The sequence below is a fragment of the Adelges cooleyi genome, unplaced genomic scaffold (genome assembly GCF_023614345.1).
Source record: "Adelges cooleyi isolate 19-005CV unplaced genomic scaffold, UGA_ACOO_1.1 ACOO_flye_CR_arks_rails_tigmint_CR_PRNA_9, whole genome shotgun sequence".
Classification (NCBI taxonomy): Eukaryota; Metazoa; Arthropoda; class Insecta; order Hemiptera; family Adelgidae; genus Adelges; species Adelges cooleyi.
Genome location: NW_026096579.1, coordinates 2732757 through 2757588, shown reverse-complemented (window position 1 = coordinate 2757588; position 24832 = coordinate 2732757). Strand labels below are relative to the sequence as shown.

The window sequence follows — 24832 nt, the reverse complement described above, 5'->3', positions numbered from 1 at the left end:
TTCGTAATTAAATGGTCAATTTTCAATTAAGCTTAAAGTAACTAAAAAAAATTTTGTTTTTAATTTTTAATACTTTATTTTGATGAACGTTATGTATGTTTCTAGTGAAAAATATTTTTTTCACTAATAAAACTTATACCTTTTTTTGTCATTTTTTCGTGCACCAAAATGAACGTTTTACTGAAAAATGTGTATTATGTGTCAAATAATAAAATACTTATCATTATGAATTTTAGCTGTTATATTTGATTACAATTTATATATTCCTAATTATATATAACAATATAAACAATTATTTATTGCTTAAAAATGTATATGTTTCAAAAACAATTTAAATTGACAGCTCCTGAATTGAAAGGTATTCAGCAGTTCAATTTGTTTATTTTAAGAGTTTATATTAATTTTTGGTTTACTAGTTCATGTGCTAATAAAGCACCTAAAAATGATCTAAATCTATTAATACAATTAAGACAATACAGCGATATATTAAAAGTGTATAAGCGCCGAGGCGGTTAAAGCGTTTTCTGGATATTTATGGTATCTTAGTGAAACGCTTATCGGACTTGCATTTTTTGATGACGGGCTATCAAATGAAGACAAAATTAAAACGGTCGAAGCTTTAAATAAAAAAGGTGAAATAAATCCGAAAAAACGATTTTCAATTGAAACAATAAACAAAAATTATGGTTTACAGCAATTTGTAACTAAAAATACAAAACAATTGTTGTTGGCGCTCAATATTAGTGACGATTTTTTGAATGACGATCCCAGTATTTGGTCTAAAAATAAAAATTATATGACAGCATATAATAAAGTGCAATCTATATTTGTTGTGAATGATCCAGTCGAAAGAGGAATTGCTTTAATGACACAATTTAACAATTCTTTAAAGACAGACGAGGAACAAAAACAATATATTTTACAATTAGTAAAAAAACATAGAAACGAGTTTCCTGATTGCAACAAATCAGTTTTAATAAACATTTAGAAAAAGTTGTTTTTGAACTTTTATATTATAATAATAAAGTTTTTTATTAGTATTGTGTTATATATAATTAGAAATATATAAATTAAATAAATTGTAATCAAATATAACAGCTAAAATTGATAACGATAAATATTTTATTACTTGACACACAATACACATTTTTCAGTAAAACGTTCATTTTGGTGCACGGAAAAATGACCAAAAAAGGTATAAGTTTTTAACATTAGTGAAAAAAAAAGTTTACACTAGAAACATACATAACGTTCAACAAAATAAAGTATTAAAAATTAAAAAAAAAATTTTTTTTAGTTATTTTAAGCTTAATTGAAAATTGACCTTTTAATTACGAATTTTTGTTAATTACGTAATTAATTTTTAACTTAGGATTTTTAAACTCAAACAGTTGTACTCAACGCAAAAAATACTATAATTAAGATGTGCTAATGAGGATTTTTGACCAAAAATGTTATAATATAAGTCATTTTTTGGTTTTTTGAAAATTGTTGGTCAATTTCCTTAAAACGCGTTGAGCGACCAGTAAAAATTTTTTTTTTAATCTCAAATTTTCACGAAGTCCCTTTTTTGATGTATAGAACAAATTTAAATGTTAGTCCATTAACATTTCGAAAATCGATTTTTTTTGCGCCACCCTAATGTATAGTTTATACATACTTTTGTAAGGGAATGACTAATTAAGATTTTTATCAATGGATAATTTGACCATCACAATTATGCACAATATTTGTAAAACCAAATATGCTTTGTTGTAATGTGCTTTGTTTATCTCAAAATATGTAAGCCAATATTTTCTATAACCATTAAAATATGTTAAAACAATTGTTTACAATGAAATATTTTTAAAAAATGCCCACAATGATAATGTGAATAACGACTTTATTTTTAAAAGTCTAGAAGTCTACAGTAACCTAAGCCTTAAACCCTTATATAGTAACCCTATATATATTTTGAATTATATTTTATTTACTGCAGGTATTTTAAATGCAAAATAAAATGTTCATAATATGATAATCAATTTAATAAAATTTATGATATTTTTATATGGGTCCTAAATGTTAACACTACATTTGTTCAATTTGTTTTAAGTGTGTGTAAACATAAGTTTTAACTTTTATATAAAATCACGTGAAATGGAAACAATATGGTACTTGTGCAGTTTTTTTATGTGTCATTAAACAATATGCATACAAACATTAGCAGGTTCCATATTGTCAATTGTCAACTCGTAAACGTAGAATTAACCACATTTAATTAATTTTTTTTAATAGAAAAAGTCACTGTTGTTTGCATATATCATTTATTTTAGTGTCAAATACGGACTGCTTTGTGTACAAATAAAAAATAAGTAACGTACAAATTTGTTGATAATTTTATTTTATTGACAAATACTTGTTTAACAATTACTTATATAGTTAAATGCATTTAATTTTAATTTGTATGCAAAATTAATTTTTTGTTATGTTAAATTTTAACTTTGTATTTGTATGTTAAAATATTCTATTTTCATCAATCTTATTAAACTTCTAATTCATATTTTATATACATTTATAGGTTTTGAATATTCATTAAAATTATCTTTTATAAATCTATAATTGTCTAATCGCCAACTGGAATAAAATAAATTGATAATAAAATAAAAACACTTCTTTATTTGTTCAGTTAATAGCTTAAATTGTATTATTTGTTTTGCAGGTGTTTATAAATAAATAAATTATAAAATAAACGAGGTATCGAGTAGTTTACAATTATAACCCATAACCTGTATATCTTTCACTAATTAGGACTCTATTCAATATTATAATATATGAACATGTCGCCTTTCTTAATAGATGAAGCTTCTCAAGTTTGTTTAAACAAAAAAAAAAAATGTTTATTTTAATTCTTGATTAGGCAATTTTCTGCAAGAACACATAAACAGTTTCTATAAATATACGGGTGTAACGGAAATTAAAGTTACTTAATCGCCAAAAGACTTTAAGAGTTTTAAAGGCACCAAAGCAAGAAGTAAGTGTAGTTTTAATCATCACATAACATTTAACTAACGACTAAAAATCCAAACCGTAGTCACTTCTCGTTCTTCTACGAACACCTGTTTGGCTGTTTGTGTCAACCTCCATCTACGGTTTCATCATCTTTAATTGCAGAGAAGAATTTAGTCATTTTATTTTCACTGCTGTCGGGTTTGGCTGTTATGTACACACGGTTGCTCTTTGCCGCCACGTCTCCATTTTACCCCAATCTCCCTTGCCATGTAAACCCGGTGGTTTTATTTAAACAGAAAGTTTTAATACAACCGAAACGACAAATGAGACGGAGAAGGGAAATGTCCTCTCGCTGTACAAGACAAACATAAGGAGTGTTTAAACAGTTACAATATATTTATTTTAATAGCCAAACGTAAAATGAAAAGTCTGGTATTATAAACGGTGGCGGAATTTTCATTATGCGAACGTAGCACATTTCTTAAATCAATAACGACTATAATATGATAGTGTGTACAAAGTTATTCAGCGTCCTTATTTTTTTATAGTACGGTTTCCTGAAAAACTTGAAAAATGTCACTCATTGCCTTTTCTCCGTACTGTCACTAACATAAGAACTTGAAGTCAAATTTGGTAAGTGCCGTATCATGTTCATTCCGTTTTTCTCGGTAGCGTTATAATCTATATTAAAAAATGATGACTGAATACTAACGTTTAATTAGCTTAAAACGGTATACGTTTGTGGCGTGTTGAATTTAGCGAAAAACCATATTTGAGGTCATTAGAAACTAGTAATTATATTATACCAGAGCTTCGGAAGTGGCTTCTCAATTACGAAAGGCCACTCCCTTATTTTTTTTTATTCGGTGAACAACACAATCTAAAAACAAAATGTTAATCGTGACTAAATGTTATACACAATCATCTGACGAACGCCAACAGCTGTCTAAATTATACACGAAGTGTGAACTAGTTAATGGATATTTGAATTCTTAACTGTATAAGAATAATTAACATGATCAAAAAGCGTATATTATCTCAATACTATTTAACTTGGCCAAATAAAAAAAAAAGCCACCTAATTCTGTAGGTTGGCCTATTTTGTTACGCGTAGTTAAACATTAGAAAATATACTTTAAATACTTATGTAAATGCACTAGTACAATACATTGATATCACAATTGTAGTCGTGTGTTATTCTTTACTACTTTAAACATAGTTTCCATGTTATTTTGACTATATTTAAGGCAAATTTTTTAAAATTTAATTTCATATCACTCTCACTAACTACTTCTAGCTCTATATTCTTAATGGTGAATATATTTATGGTTTGAGATAGTTTTAGCTAATATACTATTCCATCTATTTAGGCTAAGGCATAGGTTAGACTATTAATTGTAACCTTTTAGTCTGTTTTTTTTTTGTTCGCCTTGTACCTTCGAAGAATTGTTGCAGAAACAAATTAAGTCTAGTAAAAATGTTACAATTCTTGTGTTAAAACTTAAAAAAAAACTCCTGTGCCTCTGGTAGGAGTGTTCAATACAGATTTTTAAATGACCAGACGACTGCCAGACCATATTACGGAGTCAAATTAGTTAATTAAATCGTTAGGCTTTCCTGGCATAGGTAATGCAATTAAGTGTACGGTATTCTGTCGGAAGACAGAAATCCGCTGATGCACCGTATTAAGTAATTTACAATCCGTATAGAAATATTTTAGAGAATTATTTCTTTGTCGCTCAATATTACACGTGTATTATAATGGATAGAGTATACCGATTAATAATTGTACTTTGGCTACCGCGAATGGCAAATCGAATCTCTTCGGTTGTATTAATCAGAGCAAACCATAATACTATAATATGAAATTTGATCAGTGTCATAAAAATTACTTTTGATTTTTATACAAAAATCAATGTCGACTCGAAATACAACGATAATAAATAATGTAACATCAACTTAGATATTTTCTATACCGACTATGCGACGTTACGAGTTAACAGAAAAGACATTTTGTAGTGTCATTACAGAAAAACCAAATCAAATACTTGTTTGTCATTGGAGATTTTGCAGACGTGCTATACTGTCACCATCAGTTATGGCTTTCCGTACAATAGTGCGAAGTAAAAGTGATGAATACGACGGATATTTTATTTTATTATCAACTTGATTCGCCACATTTTGCTCGCTTCTTATACGTCGTTATTCATTCTTTTAAAATAATAAGATTTACGAGCCTGTACGAGATGTCATTGATATACAGAGGCAACAGCTGTACCTATTCTTAAATAACTCACCGGCTTATGATTATTTTTTTCTATCGTTAAGTGCACTGTGTTAGTATATTATCAAAACTACCACCAAACACATCAGTATATTATCAAAACTACCATCAAACACATCAGTATATTATTTGGGTCGATAACCTATTCAAAAACTTGAAGACTTATCCGATAAGTAACCTTAAATGTTGCTTGTACCAATTTTTTTTCCATCCATAACCTCGCTTAAAAAGTAATTCGAACATGGCGCATAAGCTTAATTCATTTTACCTACTTCTCCTTGAACGCGTACAAACTTTCTTATAATATATTATGTTGTTATGTAACAAAGTGTAGTTGAAGTTATACTTGGCAAAGGCATTGGCTTGATTCTATACAGCCCATTAAGGTTGAACGTGTCCAATACCGATGGATGTGTTTTACAAATATTGGCTGGAGCTCAAATATATACCAAGAGTGCCGAATCAAAAAACATGGTAACAATTAATTATTTTTATAATACTTTTGTAATAACTAATACATATATATAAATTACAAAATTATTAAAAAAAAAAAAAAAACCTACATAGTTATTATATACTTTTTTCGATTAGTACTTAGTCATTTTCAGGATTAATTCCCGAGTACAGATACAGATTTTGGAATATGTTTTGTGGAAAGCCTCGTAAGTGTTAGTAATACAATTGGACGCCAACTGTAAAATTAAAACCACTCACCACATACAATAACAAACGAGTGGTAGGGATATTTTAAATTGTCTAAAATAATGTATGCCGAGTCGCGTGGCCTCGGGATGTAAACAAATAACCGCTTTAGACAAACCCGGCAAACACTGACAAAAGATAAATAAAGTATTTGCACAAAAGACATTTCCCCTTCTGGAATTTCGGGGTAAATGTATACAACGTACAATGTACTACTCGCAGTTCTTGCTTTTTTTTTTTTTTTTTTTTTAAAGAAGAAAAACATTAGGCATTTACATAAATCGCATCCATCATTGGGCAAATGTAACGGCTTCAATCTTCCTTCCCAACAGTCCCAGCTCCGTCGCACAGCCGAAACGTCCAACATCCCCTGGTACCGTTTAACCTCGGAATTCTTATCGAACTCGGCAAATTATTTATTATTATTTTGTTCGCATGCCTAATTTATACAATTTCATATCCACCAGAGCCTCCGGCGAACTTTTTCTTCGGTTCCATTGTACGGTTTCGGCGATAAAATCAAAAAACGGCGGCGTGTAATCGCATACTCATTGGCAAGTAAACTCCGGGAGACTCTCGGGATTATTTCCAATAAAGTGCCAATTTAATTTCCGGGACAATTAAACTTTTTAATAATATGTATATAGAGATTCCCGAAATGAGAAATTTCAAAGCGCTACCGTTCGTCATTAATCAACCTCCTTCGCCCTACCCCTCTAGGTTTTATTCTGAAATCCTTCTGGCAACGGTTTTTGTTTTTTATATTAAACTCATCAACGTTAAAAATACACGCGGCGACAAAACAATAGTGCGTTATTATAAATGCATACCCACACAATATATATATATTAATATCGTTATAAAAACATCTGCATCTTTGTATTATAATTTTAAAAAAATATCGTTGAAACGTTTGTGTTACAATATAATACGATTTCCCGACAAACGACGATGTAAATATAGTTTTAAAATGATATTTTTAGTGTGTTTGATGTACATAATACATAGTAAGTTATTATGCGACATTTTTTTAAGAAATATCCATATTTGTAATAATCTTGTTTTTAATTCGTTCAAGTGAACGACAAAATTGCAACGAGTATGCGTAAACGCACATATTATGTTATGAAATGTTTTATTACTCTACAAGGGTAAACGATATTTTTATGTGCTCTATGTTTGCTATATGTTACGGCACTGATTTTTAATCGAACCTCATTTGAACACAAATTCTTCTTCTTCGTGTTCCTCTTCATCGAAGGTTGGAAATCATCATGGCTATATGTTCTTTGTCCTTGGCTGCACTGAATAGTTCCTTAGTGTTGTATTGGAACCACTGTCTTAGATTTTGCAGCCAGCTCGTTCTAGGTCTTGCCCTGCTCCTCTTTCCTTGTATTATGAGCCGCAAGAGCTGATATTTTACACCCCTATGCATATGTCCAAAATATTGCAACTTGCTAGATTTTATAATCTTCATCACCTCTGGTTCTTTGCCTATTCTTCTTAAAACTTCGGGAACACAAATTACAATTATACATTTTATCACTGTTATTACCGTTGAATACATACCACTGTGTAGCTGCGGATTGTCGAGTGGTGGTGTGTGCGAACTAAATCGGAATTTATCTGATGGCCCGAGCCGTCTGTGTTGGTTGTGCGGCAAATCCGAAGACCGACGTGATGCGTCCCCGAGCAGTCGTTTTGCCGGGATTTCAATTTAACATATAATCCGGCGGGGAAAAAATGACAAAACAAAAGAAATAAAAATAAAAACGGTGACCACACACACGCTAAGGCCGAAGACGGCATAGGCTCGGGCCGTCTTACAGCCAAACTCGAAACCGCAAAGGTCATATACAGATTATGTATTCTGCACACCGACGACCCTTTATCCTTTAAGAGTACATCACGTCATATTATGTGCATGTACACCGGACAACGGTCGCAATACACGTTTAATTAAACAAATTCGAAATACGAAAATTCGGCGGTGAAAAACGCAATAACAGTAACGGAGTCGCCACGGCAATAACGTCTCGCTTTTGGCGAAGGTAACATCCGAGAAAAACGAAAACAAACGATTATTGGCCATTCGACTGGAAAACATGTGGACAAGAGACTGTGTGTAAAACGAAAGAGCTCTGTTACCGTAACACAACAGTGCTTAAGTCATAAAAATAAATTATAAGTCGTAAGACCATTGGAAACCGTACGTCTTGATAACTAAACGAACTCGAAACGGCAAACCCAATTATATTAAATAATACTATTAAGTGTTACTGTTATATAGTTTGTAGACAAGCGCAGCAAGTTAATGAATACAACTAAGTCGATGTATTGAATAAAAAAATATTTAACTAGCAAAACTTGGTAGTTTTAAAATTGTTTTCAAAACAATATTTCAATACAATTTAAAACTAATGTTATTATTACCAAATCTTTTGTTTAATTTCAACTTAATATTGTAGCTAGTAAACAAAATAATAATATGTAGTTATAGAAGTTAATCAAATCGTCACTAAGCCTAAAAATTATAATTAGCAAAAAAAAAAACATCATCACAATTATCGTGATGGCATACAACCTTCGAAAACTATTTGTTAGAACAGTATTAGAGCTGAAAAAATAAACAAGTTTCTTAAATACACATGAAATTATTATATTAACACAGACAATGTTATCGTTAGAAAAATCAATTTGGAGAACTTCCGCAAAATGTTTTTTTAAAAACCGTATTTATATCGAAAAATAATATCTCCAATAAAATAGTAACTAAACAAAACTATAGAATTAATATTATCATAGTTTTAGTAATTTTGTTGACCAATTTAATAAATGAAAATTGTGGCATTAGAAAAATAAACTAATATTTTGGTTAATACATTTTCCTGAACATTCCTTATTATTTTTTTTTATATTTTCTATGCTTTTAGATTCGTGTATGTAATTTTCCGACAAAATATTACTAATTTCTTTCAGATGTAACAATTATGCTCTGCTTGGTATTTTTTAATACGTTTTTGTGTCTTTGTTTTCAGTTAGTATTATTGCTTAATGCGTATTATCAGTAATATTAATAACGCTACTAAAAAAATTATACTTTTTATTATTTATAAAATATTTGTGTGCGATAAGAAGACATTATACCTATATAACGATGTAATTGGCGTAGAAATAAACTGGTATTCTTTAATTGATTCGTACATTACAAGAACTAGGCACGAATACATAATAAACGACGTTACTGTTACAAGAATTAATAAAACATAATATGTTATTAAAATTACGAGAGAAGGGTCAACATTAACAACATCGCACATGAACGGTAAAGTGAATTATGCAGTAACAAGTAGAGTGGAATCATACATAAAATTGAATTTGGGAACGAGTGGATCTGGCATGCACACCAAAGTGATTATAATGGAGCAAGTCAGGGGAACCAACGAAACCGTTAATTAACTTATTCAGTAAGGAAGCATCTACTATTATTACCCTCTTTACTTTTATGTGCCAAGGAGTGTAGCCTGAGCTGCTTCGCGAACAAATCGCATTCATGTGGTTAAGAGGTTATGCATGTTCAAAACCACAAAATTATCAAAAACCCATTGAAACTAAAATACGACACAGTCATATTACTCAATTTCGGTCGCTGAAATATTGTCATTTCCGTTATTTTTAGCGGACTTGCAAGTGTTTATTAAATAAAGTTGCAAATACCTTAACCTTACCTCACCGGGCTAAAATTAAATTTATACTTTAATGTTTAAAATGCCGAAATACAGCTGTCATGCGTATTCTTGTCGCCAGTCGCGCTACATTAAAAGTAGTGAAATATCTGCTAGCAGAATACTAGCACGACAGCCATGTATCTAAGAAGAAACTAGCTCTTTGTCTGACGTCGACATTGTAAATTACAGAGACTGAAGGGTCTACAGGCAAGGAACAAAATAAATAGAAATTGTGGTTGAGTTCCCATGACAGTCTGGATTCCACTAGGTACTTTGAACTCTGGCAAAGTCCAAGACCGTCATGGAAACTCAACAGGAACTGCCATTTGTGCTGTTAGAAAGGCTTAAAACCGCAATTCTATCGCTTCTATATTTTCATCTCGCACCTAATATTATTTCCCCAAACATATGCAGCATAGTTAATATTTTCATTCTCATAGAAACTATTTTAATTTTTTTTAATAACCACGATAGTAGTTATGATTAAATGTATTTTTATAACGGTTTTTGTGTTTTTTAATAAGTATTAATAGATTGCTAAATATGAGACATAGTTTATTTCTTGAAACCATTGTACTCGAATAATTTTCATTAATAGGTTTTATAAATAGATAAATTAATACGTGTCTCTTAGAATAAAAGAAAACGGATATCTTGTAATGCTCATGTTTGTTTTGTACGTTATACGTCGTATGTAACCTTGAACAAAGCGGAACCAAGTACAGAATAAAATATAAGCGGCTCTTTTAGTATTACTGTAATGCATTATGCAACCCCACGCAAACCTTTTGCCCCGAAGAGCCACAAATGTTATCCCGAAATTTGTCGTTTGAACACACGTTCGGCAAGTGCACATGTCTTTTACACGACACAAGGTCAAAGACTGTCTTATATATTTGTTGTCATAATATATTTTGATAGGGTTCGTTTGAATATCATGCATAAAAGTACAAAATACTCGGTGATACGCCGTACAACATGGAACGTTTAAAAAAAACGATTTTACTTCTCTTGGTGTTGCTGCAATAAATAATACCATGTAAAGTAAAATGTAATAAATAACAATTATAATAATATATTGTTGTGATGGGATAAAATGGCGGAGTAGGATATTTTGAACAATGCAAACGGTTTTTGTGTAAAATTCGTTCAAAATGTTTTCCGTATCGCTTACAACGAACAATGACAAATACAAAAACATCCGTGCTCTATTTATATTAAAAAAAAAATGATACAACATTAAAATTAAGCGACCAGAAGAATTTGTACAACTTGTGTAGGCGATATATAACTCAATGTTTGTGTATTTTCAACTTAAACATTTTAAAACAGGTATGAATGGAAATAAACCTTATAGTTAAATATGAGTGTTGATGAATTAAAAACATATATAATATTTACAAGTTACACCTGTTTTATACTTTAGCACAAGCTGGCCGTATTATTTATATATTAATGGTCTAATGAAATAGTAATATAATCTTTTTTTTTTTTGAAAAAAACTCAATAGAGTATTTAAATATACATTAATATTAAAATCTTTGGGCCAAGCGAACCAGGTTGGTTGAGATTAAAAGTGAATAAACAAAAAATGCCATTAAACAAAACTGTAGAACTAAACCAAATGTTTTTAATCTTTGAAAGTTGTATATTTTACTTGATGCGTAAAATACGATTATGAATAATACAAGACATTGTTAAAATTTTGTTAAAATGATTATAAATAAATTATGTATACAGCTAACAACATTAAATTTTTACACACCTACATACAATTGTGCGTTCTGGCGTGAAGTATAAAAATAAATTTCGCAAAACACTTAAAAAGAAATATTATTATGGCTCGAAGTTTATTTGTTTAAACTAAAATACACACTGGTTTGAAATGCAATCGTGATAATTTATTTTATAAACATAAAAACGAGAATAACATACATATAACATTATTTTTATACAACGATCATACATAATATGTTATTTATTAAACAATAAAAAAAAAAAATACAGACAACGCGTCATTTTCAGTTATAAGTGAAAAATTCACTGTTACGAATTAATTAATTAATTGATTTCGCATAATATTCGATTTTTAACATTATATATATATATATATATATATATTTTTTTTTTTACATAAACTAGAATTTTCAATAAACGAGGAAAACGTGAAATATTATTCATAACGGAAACATGTTGTTGTCATTAAAACAAATGCATTTAATTCACCCCGCCATTGTCAGGTGAATAATTGAAAAAAACGATGTCTGTTTTTGTTAAATTAATTTGTTCTACTGCGATGAGCTCGGACAGTGGCATAACGATCGTTTGCACCTTTAATTGAATGTAAATTTCCTAAAGGAATCTTTTTTTTTTTTTTACAGCTATTTCGAATGGAAAAAAAACCAACTAATCCACGATGAGTAATCGGTACGGTTACAATGTCCCGATGTTAGGACGTAGACGTTTAAAAAAACACACAATCTTCTTCAGACTTTATGGATCGATGAACGTGCGACAAATAAGGCGAGGATTTAGTGGCGACGACATCGGGTAATAGGATTAAGACGACTAAAATAGATTTCTCCCCAGCTTTTTTTATTTATTTATTTTTTTTATCTACTCTACTTATCGATAAAACACCTGTTATCAAAACACCGCAGTTTAGTGTCGGCTCGTTAAACCTTTTTTTTTTTTGTCCGTGTTCCCTAAAATATTATGACAAGAAAAATAAATAGTAAAAAACTAACACCGTACTTAATAAATAAACAACACGCTATATAATATTATAGTTTTAAGTACACATCATCTGTTATTAACTGTTGACAAATTATACTTTTTCAATAATTATATTCATATAAATTACAAACATATATCTTAATAAAACATAAAAACACACATAAAACAAATGTGTATAACATCTTTTTTCCTCCCTTCTTCAATTAACGATATACATATTAAGTATAGATATCAACAAAAAAAAAAAAAATTAAAACGCTAAGGCATAAATAAAGTTCTTCTCTATACATTGTGAAAATGTGGTAAATCTATTGTTAACACTGGCCCGACTTACTTGTCCCGTGCAAAGCAGTTTTGATGGATGTACAATTATTGTATTTATCCTATTGAAATAACTGTGATAGTTTGGCAAAAAAAATGGCAATCAATAAAGTATCTTTATTACTGTATTGGTAAGTATACACTATAGTTCAAGCTCTAAATTAAGAATTTATGTAAAATTGCCTAAAAATGGTCTCATTAAAAATGGACCGAGTGGCGTCCTCTTAATTCTATTGAAAAATTGTTTTAATAATAATTTATTTTATAAGAACCCAAGTAAGAAGGTATATTTATAAATGATAAGTATATTGATCATTAAACCGTTTTTGTCTGGCAGTCCACTTTATTAATTCTTCGAACAAAGCTGTATATATTTATGTATAAACAAAGTTTATTAAATTATAGACCGTAATTATTATAGCTTAAAAACACGAATATTGGACGTTATAGTTTGTGCTTATATATTTTTGCTAGTGTAACATAAATCTGACTTTGTGCAGTTATTTAAGCTATTAAACGGTTTTCATTTTAAATGAATAGATTCTTAGAATTGCTTTTCATGTTTCCATTATTAATTATATCGAGTTACGATATCATTCATAATATAGAGTACTCTTTTTCACCATGCCCGTGACAACAGTTGGTCGTCCAAGTCAATTCTGAGCATTAGCAAAAAAAAAAATCTCCGTTTCTCAAGTCATTTAAATTCAACTTCTTATTTATATTAAAAAAAATATATAGAATGGTATAAAATATAATAATAAAACGATGATCTTTTTTTTTTTTTTTAATTATCAGGAAAATATACTTACAACCTGTACATTTTTGTCTACATTAAGTAAATTTGATGAATGGGTAACATACGGTTCGATTATCATTTATTGGAAGACACTCGGCAGTACCACCCGTCAAAAAAAAAAAAAAAAACATCCCATACATTATATTTACACGATACAAATTTAATCATGTGACAATCTGCCCTGTAAACACACTTTGCACTATCGGGTGCACAGCTGCGTCGTAATCGTTTTGAAAGGTCTTCCACCGGAATTTGTCTATATTTTACATAAGTTGTATGTAAACACTTGAGGCCGTGTCAAGGCCTAACACTATGCAAATATCAACATGCTCGTCACTTCAGCGTGTCGGCAGACTGGTCATGTTGTTGTTCATTAAAAAAATCTACAATTTTCTGCCAAAAAACGCACCAGTGTCGTCGAGAGCTGACCCAGTGCGCTTCACAGGGTACGTGACCCTAAGAACAGTGTTGTTTACGGAGGCGCTCTAACAGCGTCACTTTATTTGCCTTGCGACCATTAAACACGGTCGACTTGTTCTAATAACTTTTTGTTTTTCATTTCGGTCAAACTCACACATACACATCGGACGGCCATCATTAATCTTATTACTTGTTTTGTCGATTTCTCTCCGGGTAATTGTTTTCTTGTTGCTGTATTTTTTTTTTTTTTTTGTTACGTTTTAAACCAACCGTTTTCAAGCACATTCGGCTTTGATGATAATAGTATCTCTTTTTTTTTTTACAATATACAGAACCCATAAGGGTAGACCGTCGATCACACTACTTCGCCTAATACTATTGCCCAATAAATAGATTACAATAGACGGTATTGTATATACGTTAAAAAAAATACCCGTTCGTTGCAATAACCTATGCTTGTATGTTTATGGGTAAATCATCCTTATTGTATACATGTATACAGCAGCTATGGCGGAGTAATAAAAGTTCACTTTATCCGAAAGCTCGTTAAAACGATATTGGAGAACCGAGGTTAATATTTCGGTAAGACCAACTATAAAATTTGTCCTATATACATCTATAACAACGTTCTATGTATTAAAACCAATACGGCATTGTAAATCCAAATGTGGCCACTGCGTTTAACTATATACACCTGCGGTCCACTACTTAAGGTCGCACGATGTCGCGCATCAGGTATCGACCGTATGCTTTATTAACGACAAAGCTAAACGCTTGGACTGCAGCTGGTTTATGAGTTTTTTGTTTTACTTCTTTAGAATCTGTGAATTTTGTATGAGAACAATAAACGTAATTCATTAACGCACCATCTAAAGTTTTTAGTTTATGTTTTCGAAAAGGTTGTAAAAATGTTTTAATTATTTTTTTCTCGGCGATATTAAAGTTGTTGGTCTACTACGAAAATTGTCTACCCAATGGAGTATTAATTTAATGAATTGATAAAACCAAGACGTTACAAGCGGTATCACAATGTTGATTGTCGTCAGAGTTGGGCATTATTTACATAGTTTTTTTTATCTAAATAATTTTTTGTTCGAATGACCGTCGAATAATTTTTTTTTTATTCAAATAAATCATCTTGAATAGTATCAAATAAAGAGATCATTGAAATAAATTAGTTATTATTCGTTATTCGAATAAAAAAAATGCCCAACTCTGGCTGTAGTGCACATCGGTATTGTCATAGTTTTACATTATGTCGGTTCAAACAAAAAAACAATTATACAGGAAGCAAAACCAACCTTTCCGAATTAATCACGTGTTTTAAAAATGTAATGCTATTATTATGTTAATGAAACGTTTAATAAATATAAAGCAGTTGCCGCGTGATGGCCACTAATCTTTATAGTTTAAAAATGAATAATTGCGGTAATCCTAATTGCTGGTTTACTGCAAGCACCGCGCCCAAAATCGACAATACAACAAATTAGGTAAAACGCGCAAAACATTAAACTAAAAAAAAAAAAAAAAATAGTCTCATCGAAGAATTAAGTGCATTTATGTTATAAGGGTAATCATGTTTTCTTATTTTGCCCGCCTACAGTACATTAATCAACGCGGGTTGTAACACTTATTGCTGTACATTATCTATATAATATAGCAAACGTTAGCTATAGTGGGTTGCTGCTAGGTTGGTATAGGGGTGTTTATCAACGAGCTTTATGTGCTTATTGTATTACGTTTCCTTTTCCCGTTCGAATAAATAATATTTCCCCGGCGGAAAATTTACTTAAACCAAAGGTGATATTGTATATACTCTTTTAAAAAGGACACTTAATCTTACGGAACCTCTGAGCTCGCCCTTGTAACCACTATAGTAGTACGTCGTTTGGCATAAAAGTTTACGAAAAAGCTTTAAAATGCATTAGGCAACCACAATTGTTGCGGTGGTAATGCATGTTTGATTTGAAAGAAAAAGACGTGATAACTTTTTTTTTTTTTTTTTATACCGCCCGTTGAAGTTTTATTTGTGTTGTGTGTCTTTTATAAGAAATATTTTTATGTAAACGTTTCTCCGAATCAATTTTACAAATTGTACTAACTTTGCTAACTTATAAAAACTGATGAAAATACAAAAAAAAAAATATGAATAATCAACGTAATATAAAAATATTCAAATTTTACTTGAAAATTATTTTTTACTATCTAAGAATAAGTACCAGGATAGACACTCTGCACGCGTCGGTGGTTATACTACTGCGAGTTGTAAATGCTAAAATAATTAATGGTAGGTATAAATGAAGATCAATACAGATGACCACGCAGTGAATACTGTTTCAGTGTGGTCATTATTTTAAATTACATTTTACTTTGTTTTAAATAAAATATAACACAATTACGATTATTCCGTTTGAATATGTATTCAATTTTCGTGGGTAGTATAAAACAGGAGAAACAATAGGATTTCGGATCTCCGATTAGTTCCGCTTGGATGAACAAAATGTACACTTCAAACGGATTACCAGGTCTCATTATCCGTATCGATAGGAACAATATAATTTCATTTTAACGATTATAACATTGATGTTATTTTGTATTCTCCAGCACAACAATATTCCCGAACGAATATTTTATGTCGACAAGCACATCTCGAGTTGCAGCTATTTTTCTGAGACAAATGTGTATCTTAGTCTCACTATGTTTGATTGCTCTCTCGAGTGTATACCACTACTCATCGATAGAAAGTTTTGTTATTTCAACAATGCTCTAATTATTCGTGTCGCGTTGTAAATCCCGTTTACAGTTTACTGTAATAACTAACTATAGCTATAATTTAATTTCAAACAGACAAACTAATAAGTAAATTCGCGAATGACAAGATAATAAATAATATTAACGACGTCGGTGATGATTACTTTTCGAAGTAAGATTCGAACCAAGAGTAAAAATAAACAAACATCTATGCGCATAACCTATACAACGTTAGTTTGTAACACTGATTTGTGTAGTATACGAAAGTTCCATCACTTTATTTATATGTAAAATAGTTTATATTTTTATAATTTACCAATCAAATGTGGACTTATCGTTCAGTAGTGAACAGTTTGATTTTAAGTATTCGAATATGGAAAAATGAACCTTTATCCGACCAATATCTAACTATTGGTTTAAAATAATGTTGATTTAAAATGCAGCGTTTTAATAGTGACAATGAACTAACAGAAACGGTTACTCCGAATAAAAAAAACAATTTGCTTAATGCATGAAAAGCATCTCGCACGATATAAAGACAATTTATTAGCCTGTGGTGAGCCATAATTACAGTAAGTTTCCCAAATTCTTCTTTTAGCCCATTTTCGGTGGCTTATGGTAATGACAGGTTTGGCGTTTCTCGCCTACTTACTGCTAAGGCTACCAATCCAGACATTTAAATGGAAAAATATGCATATAGAAAATGGTTTTTCCGGTCTCTGAACTATTCAATTCCTATAAAGGAAAACGAAGTTTTGGAATATATTATAAATCTTATTGTTTTTCTTAAATATGTCTCGAGACAAATATTTTTTTAGGAAAACGTTATAAGACTGACACGTTTGCAAAGATTTCAAATAACTTAATAAGAATTGATATCCATACATTGTTGACCGTTGCAACTTGGTTGCATATTTTTTTAATAAAAACCTAGTGGTAACTATTATGTTTTTTGGAGTATTTTAGATTTGGTTTATCGCTTTCATTCATGAAAACAATGCAATCATTCTCCTATTTACTTGCCAGTCATTTTATTATGAAAAATTAACAGTCATAATATTGTTATTTATACTGCAGTTACTGTTACTACAAGTTATTACATACAGCTTACTTGTTTTGAAAATATTCAGTCGCTAATCCGTAAGCCGGGTCGTAAAACTATTTCCAATCGTTGTCAGTGCTCCATAGGGTCGATTAAATGTTCACGGTACTTATGTGTTTTGCGCAAGATCTAGAATACAAAAATAAAATACAATTTTAATTAAGACACTTGTGTTTGGTTTTTCTTTTCTTAATAAATCCAGCAAAAGTCATTACGGTAATAACGGGTTTATGTTAAAGTATAGGTTCTCTATACGATGTGCTCGTGTGTGTCAAAACGTTAAACCATTTAGTGCGGTGCCGTCGCTCTTTCACTCTAACTCTCTGTTGTATTCGTCCGGCGGTCATGAATCAAGCTTTCTTTCGCCCCCCAACACGTCATCAATAAGCCCGCGGTTTAAGCAAAAACCGCAAAACCCCAAAGACTAGTGTCTTTCTACCCGTTCCTGCCTTTCTGTTCCGTCTAATACTCACACCCTTGCCACCACCCATCTTTAACTCCTTAAACTATACACAGTACACACGGTATACACTTCTAAATGTGTGTGTGTGTGTGAGTCTTTCTTTGTCTGTTTTTTTCTGGTTCTTGATTTTTTCATCTTAAACGGTCTACTTGGAGAGACTCTCGTGTGTTATGGTCTGTGAATCCAACTTCTCAAACGTCATTCGGCCGTTACAAACAATACCTAACCCTTGGCCGCAGTGATCGTCGCTAACCGGCCGTCATCAGTATAAAAGTTATGATTTTGTTTTCAAGAAAAACGTTTAAACAACAAAATACATCCAAATAAACGTTCTGTTGTATAAAGTCATACCTATCATAATACGATTAAAACTCGGCGATGGTTTGTTGTTTGTCAATTCAGCGGAGTTCCCTGCTATATAATGGCATAATTCAACATTGACAATCAAAAGTCAAATACAAGCATTCGGTAAACAACCGAGAGTAAACTCTAAAAGTTTACGAGCATACAGAAACGATGCCGGTTTCTTTAGCGTTATAATCATTTGTGATGTTCACATAAGTTCAATAAGGTTCAGTTAATAACAGAAATAAATCATATGTCTTTACCGAGAATATTATACAATGCCTAAAATGATACTCTATCTACAACACTCAAACGTTACTTTTGAACGCAAGTCAATTATTGTATTCGTGTACTGCCTTGTACTGCCTAATTTGAATACGGAAATCGCGTTCTTTAAATTGAAAATGATTGTAATTTGATATGATAATTAATTAAAATAACTATTATCAGATTATTAAACGCGCGCGTGCTTGTCTTATCTCTTTCTTCTTGTTATATCTCTTTTCTATAAAACATCCATTCAAAATATACTAATTAAATTTTTTTTTTTTTTGGGAGTATCAGATCATTTGGGGAATGCAGATGCTAATCAACTGGCATGCTCTTAATAAACATACAATTGATTCTGATCCTTTAAAAGTTCCTCTCTCCGATTTCTGCATTGAATTTAATAACTGTAAATGGAAAGCTCGGCAGTCCAATCTCATTATTTACAATGTGTTTAAAGCGGGATTCGACTTTTTAATGGTTTTTTGTTCATGATTCGACTTTTTGATAAAGATATACATATTATATTGTAATATAATATATTACAAATGTTGTAGTTTTTGTTGCGCTGTAATATTTTATCTGATAATAGCACATATGAAAAAAAACAAACTATCAACATATTAGAAAATATTAATGTTATAAAAGTCACAAAAACTTGACCGATATATATGATTTAGAGAAAACCTTACTAAAAAAAAGAATGTTCAAAGAATAAAATGTAGAAAAAATATATTTAAATAACAAGGTTAGTTGAAATAATAAAATACAATACAGATATTTTGGTATTCTAATGTTATGTAATAAGTTATTTCAATTTATTATTTATTTATTATTTAAAACAATAAATAAAAATGATTTTCAAATTATGATTTGCTATTTAAATAAAAATACCAAGGTTTGCTTACAATTAATAACATGTTGATTTAAAAATATATATTTTTGGTGATTACTAAACTTAAGCAATTAAAAAAACTACACATAAAAGTATGTATTCAAAACTATGTTGTCAATTACTTACAAATAATTAAAATGTTTTTTTTAATATAATTTTAAATACAACCATTTAAGGTATTTAAACCAGAATCTGAATTATTCAATAGTATTTTAATTATTTTACTCAAAACTTAATACAAAACTACTTGTAATATTTTACAATGCTGCAGTTCATCGACAACTGTCGAACAAAAATATAAATAACAGCAAATTCAATCTTTAAGCCAACTAATTTAACCAAAAATTGATTTTATAGTAGTAAACACTTTACGTTGTGTTAATTTAAACATTTTCTTGACGCGGTAGCTTTTCAGTAGACGCAAACCCGCAATATGGTCAATATAATGCTGCATAGCAGAAACCTCATTCAACTGCATTTACACTAACAATTTGAACACATATGTCACGTTCATACTGACCGTGAAATACTGACAAGCATTGTATTGCCGTTTATTGAACGCATTTCTATTTAATTTTTGTTTAACCCATTGGCGGATATCAGAGGGGCTTGGGATTCTAAAATCCTTAAAACTTAAAATTAGTGCTACATTTATTTTGATCTTAATAAATCTCTCGCTATAAACTAAATGTTTGGTATTTTGAAGTACAATTATTTTAAGTAAAATTTAATAATAATCAAAAGTAAAATTATTCGTAGTAATTATTGTTAGTAATTATTCGTCAAATATTGCCAATCTACTTCTCCTTAATAACAGTGTCGTATCCATGATTTAATTTCGAGGAGAGCAAACCTTTGATTTACCAAAATTAAAAAAAAGTGACGTACTGCACTGTAGTTATCATTTCCAAATTTGGAGTAGGACTTCAGTCTGGGTTAAGACCCATCCTCTTAATACACCACATTAGTGTATGTGTTCCAGATGAGCGTGCTTGCCATATATTATTAATTATGTTTAATGTTTTAATCCAATACAAATGAATCCCCGTGAATGAGACCCCTAGCGGTTATTTTCGGGTATGTATACTCCAATGAATCAACCACAGTGTTATTATCGTGGCACGCTTAATATGTTAGTTCTATTATTACACAAAGGCGTACACTTTACGGTCGCTATCTGTTTTATTGGGCGTAAAAATGTTCACTTAAAAGAAAACAATCTAGGGAAAACACTCTAAGTCGGGTGGATTTATATTTATTTAAGCTTTTTATTTTTGAACAATAATTGTGGAAAATTCAAAAATATCCGACCGCTGTGATTTTTTAACAATAGTTTTAATTGCATAGCTGATTAAACTTAGCTACTTTGAAAACTAATGAGAATATCTTTAAGGTTTGTTGAGTAAAACAAGACTTAGTACACGCTGATTAAGAAGATATAAAGCAAAGGGTGGTTTTTATATGTTTAGAGTTTACAATTGATGTGCAAATATCAAAACTTGTTACTTTATTTCGATAATTTTTTATCTTATAGGTACAAACCACGTTTTGCTGGATCTCAATACAAGTACAAGATATTTTGAACCACCATTTATCATGTACACCGATTGAACTTGTAAAAATGCACTGCCATCAAAACGACAAATCGGTTTCATCAGAAAGCACATCGACAACCACGTAAAGCTTATAAGCACAAAGGAAAACACAATACTTCTAGCTCTGTTACATCGCTCCAACACTTCTTGGAAACAATTTGCTAAATTTTTTTTTTGCCGCTCTAAGTCGTTTGTTTATATCTGAGAATGTCGTTTAAGAAACCGTTTTACCGGAGTCATGCGCATAACCTAACGAAACTAAGCCAACAGCTTTATGCTCAATCATAATGAGTGTAAGCAAACTTCACCTCTTGATAAAAAAAAAGCCGAAATTTGATATAAAAGGCGTTATGCAAACACTACAAATGAATTAATTTGATAAACTATAACCGTCGTGTTCATTACAAGCTTCTAGTCAAAAAACCAACATCGACTATTCTGCATTGATAGGTGCATCGCAGAAAAGTAAACAAAGAGGTACCCTGTGAAATGATGCGAGTTTTACGATTATTCGAAAAAATCGGTTAAGTCGTCTCGCACATAAATGCCGTCATAGTCATTAAATTGCCGACCATCTAGTTATCCAGTGGTTTTATTATCAGTCAATAGTTTGTGGAGAGTGTTCATCCCCAAACAGATTACCGGCAAACCCAACAGTAAGTGTTTTTCTATTCTAGTCGACTATTGAACGGAATAGATTTAGCTTGGACCGTAAAAACCACAGAAAACCAAGCGGCTGCCACATAACTAAAAACAATAATAGAAGAAAATCTTGTTTACATTCTGAAGCGGTACAATATCTAATCGAATTACACATTACACAATTGTTTTGGATTTTCAGGAAGCGTGAGTGTAGACAGGTGACTTAACATAATTTTAAACGTCTGTTTTGAACTTTTTTATCCTGATTATTCTGTAAATAAAAATATAAAATGGTGAGCAGCAAAAGAGAAAAAGATTTAATACAATAATAGCAAAGTATTATTTATTTAGTTAATTGCTTATTTGTAATTTAGTGTTTCCAGTTTGCAATTGACCTGGGCACTGAAGTTTATTCGTAATACGCTATATTCGTCTAAATTACAACAATATACAGCTGGAAAAGTGAAAATAGTATTGTATGACCATGCACGATCGAGTTTCTCTATGTACTTAAACTGGAAACGTATCAATTGGCATTGAACCCTTTTAAAGGTAGAAAAACATAAACGGCTCACAACACCTGCAAGCTCTTTGTTTATCAGACACGCGGTATAAAAGTAACAAAACTATTTACTAAGTATCTATACTAACTAGAAATCTCTGGAACATGTAATATAAAAAAAATCTATTATAATCTACATGCGTACATACAATTAAATGGGTCAGCTCAATATTGTTTATATTTGTTCGTGAATCCTTCGCAGTTAGACTTGTAACTGCATTTATTATTTAATACAAATATTTTTTAATTCAATATCTTAATAAAACCATAGGGATCTAAATTGATTACTCTTACTTGCTGATATTTAAAAGGTATCCGTCAAAACTAGTTGAAAACTATTCTAAGCATATTAACTGATGTAAAAATAAAAATGAGCAAACTATTAATAGATAACTTTCACTCTTCGATATGCTTACACTTTACATGGAAAGGTTTTAATCGTCTGACTAAGGTAAAGCTTCTTACTTAAGTGGGCAAATGGCCATGTAGGCCAAAAACAATATCGGTTTTAACTTTAGAAAGTGGGGACGACCACGGGCTATTTAATCCTAATGTGATTTGTATTTTATCCTCTCACTACTGGCCAACACGATATACCATTAAAGTTCTTATTGTAACAAAACATTCACAAAATATATCACATGTATTTGTAGGCAGTTTTCGGATAATAAAAGTCGCAGTGTTCATTTGTAGTACACATAAAATGTATAAAATAATAATCATTAAATGTCTAAAAAATCAATATTAACATTATAATACTAGAAAAATCCTAAGTAAAAAAATGAACTTAAAATAGAAACACGATTTTTAAGCGGAATAAAATATTTTAAAGAAGAACGGTTGTTGAAAAGAACTTGCAAAATAAATTATTTGTCCTCTAATCCAGTATGCATAGTGCATACTAAAACTCTATAACAAGTAATTAAATATCGTCACGTCACGATTTCTTCGGAAAGTATTGACCTTAAAAAAGCATAAGCTGTAATAAAGTAAAGTTTTAATATTAATTTTTAATTACAATAATAGAATAGTATTTACTGCTGTATAATTATTCCTTTTTTAAGTATTGTATATGTCTATAATAATAATATTTAAGTGTAATTTACTATAATAATTTTTATTTTAAAATGTAAAATTTTAATACACTTTTGTTTCTCCCGAGTGTCTTGTAAAATACAGTGTAACTTTTTCAGTACTGACAATATCATCATATAATCTGATTTATCGCATTGTTTTTTCTGGGTTTTCCCAAATAGTTGGTCACTTTAATAATAATCTGTATACCGAATTTTTCTGGACCTCGAATCGTCAAAAAAAAAAATGTATCAAAACGGTTAGAAAAGGGTGTGCGCGAACAAGGCTGGTGGATCTACTACCGTACGGGACGGTTTTTGAAGAACCAGTGCCATTTTAAAAGTAATTTATGAGTTTTCCCGAGCGAGTGCCATGGGTATTTCAAATCCGGACCACCCTACAACCAAAATATGACTCTGACTACTCTCGACAAGTATAAAGTTATAGTTATAGGTACAATAAAAACAAACAAAAAAAAAACTATACCACACCAAATGAACTCTCGACAAAATGTCTGTAGAATATTATATATATATCGCTTTATGTGGTAAATAATGTTGCAAAAAGCTATGTTTTAGAAAGGAGAAAAAAAATAATAAAATAGAATAATACGCTTTTGTAGTTTATTTTAGATATAAAAAAAGGCAAAAACAGTAGTTCAATACTATTTTCATGTCAGCGCCTGAACGAATTGAAATTGAAATATTATGTATCATTTATTATTTATTCGTTTGTACCTACAACAGAAAAAAAAAATTTATAATATTATGTGACTTTGCTGCATAATAGTGTATAATGTGTAAACATTTAGGCGAATCCAAGACGTTTATTTTGATAGACTTAACTAAAAGGTTTCTTAAGTTATAGCATACTTATCCTATTCTATCCTACATTCAACCCTTTGTATGTTTATTATTACATAATGATATTAATATGGTACTTAGTTAGTTTTCATATTTGAATTACAAGTATTTTTTTCTACTCTTATTGTGTAAAATGTGGATTAAAAATATAAATTATTATATTACAGTATTTTTCCTCCGCAGACCAAACCAGTATTTCTGTTTCAATTATTTTTTGTTTTTAGCTAAGCTATAATAATTATGAATCGACAACCATGGCAGAGGGAATTTAAAACAAAAAAAAACTATATTTCGA

At 30.4% G+C, this 24832-nt stretch overlaps 1 protein-coding gene across 3 annotated transcripts in view; it reads right to left on the bottom strand.

Moving 5' to 3' along the window:
- Window positions 1-24832, bottom strand: part of LOC126846606 (FMRFamide receptor) — an 80940-nt gene that overhangs the window by 20359 nt on the left and 35749 nt on the right. For all 3 annotated transcript variants that reach the window (XM_050586250.1, XM_050586249.1, XM_050586251.1), the window contains one exon: window positions 17841-17960. The gene's annotated coding sequence lies outside the window, so the exon portion shown is untranslated. The remainder of the gene's footprint in view (window positions 1-17840; window positions 17961-24832) is intronic.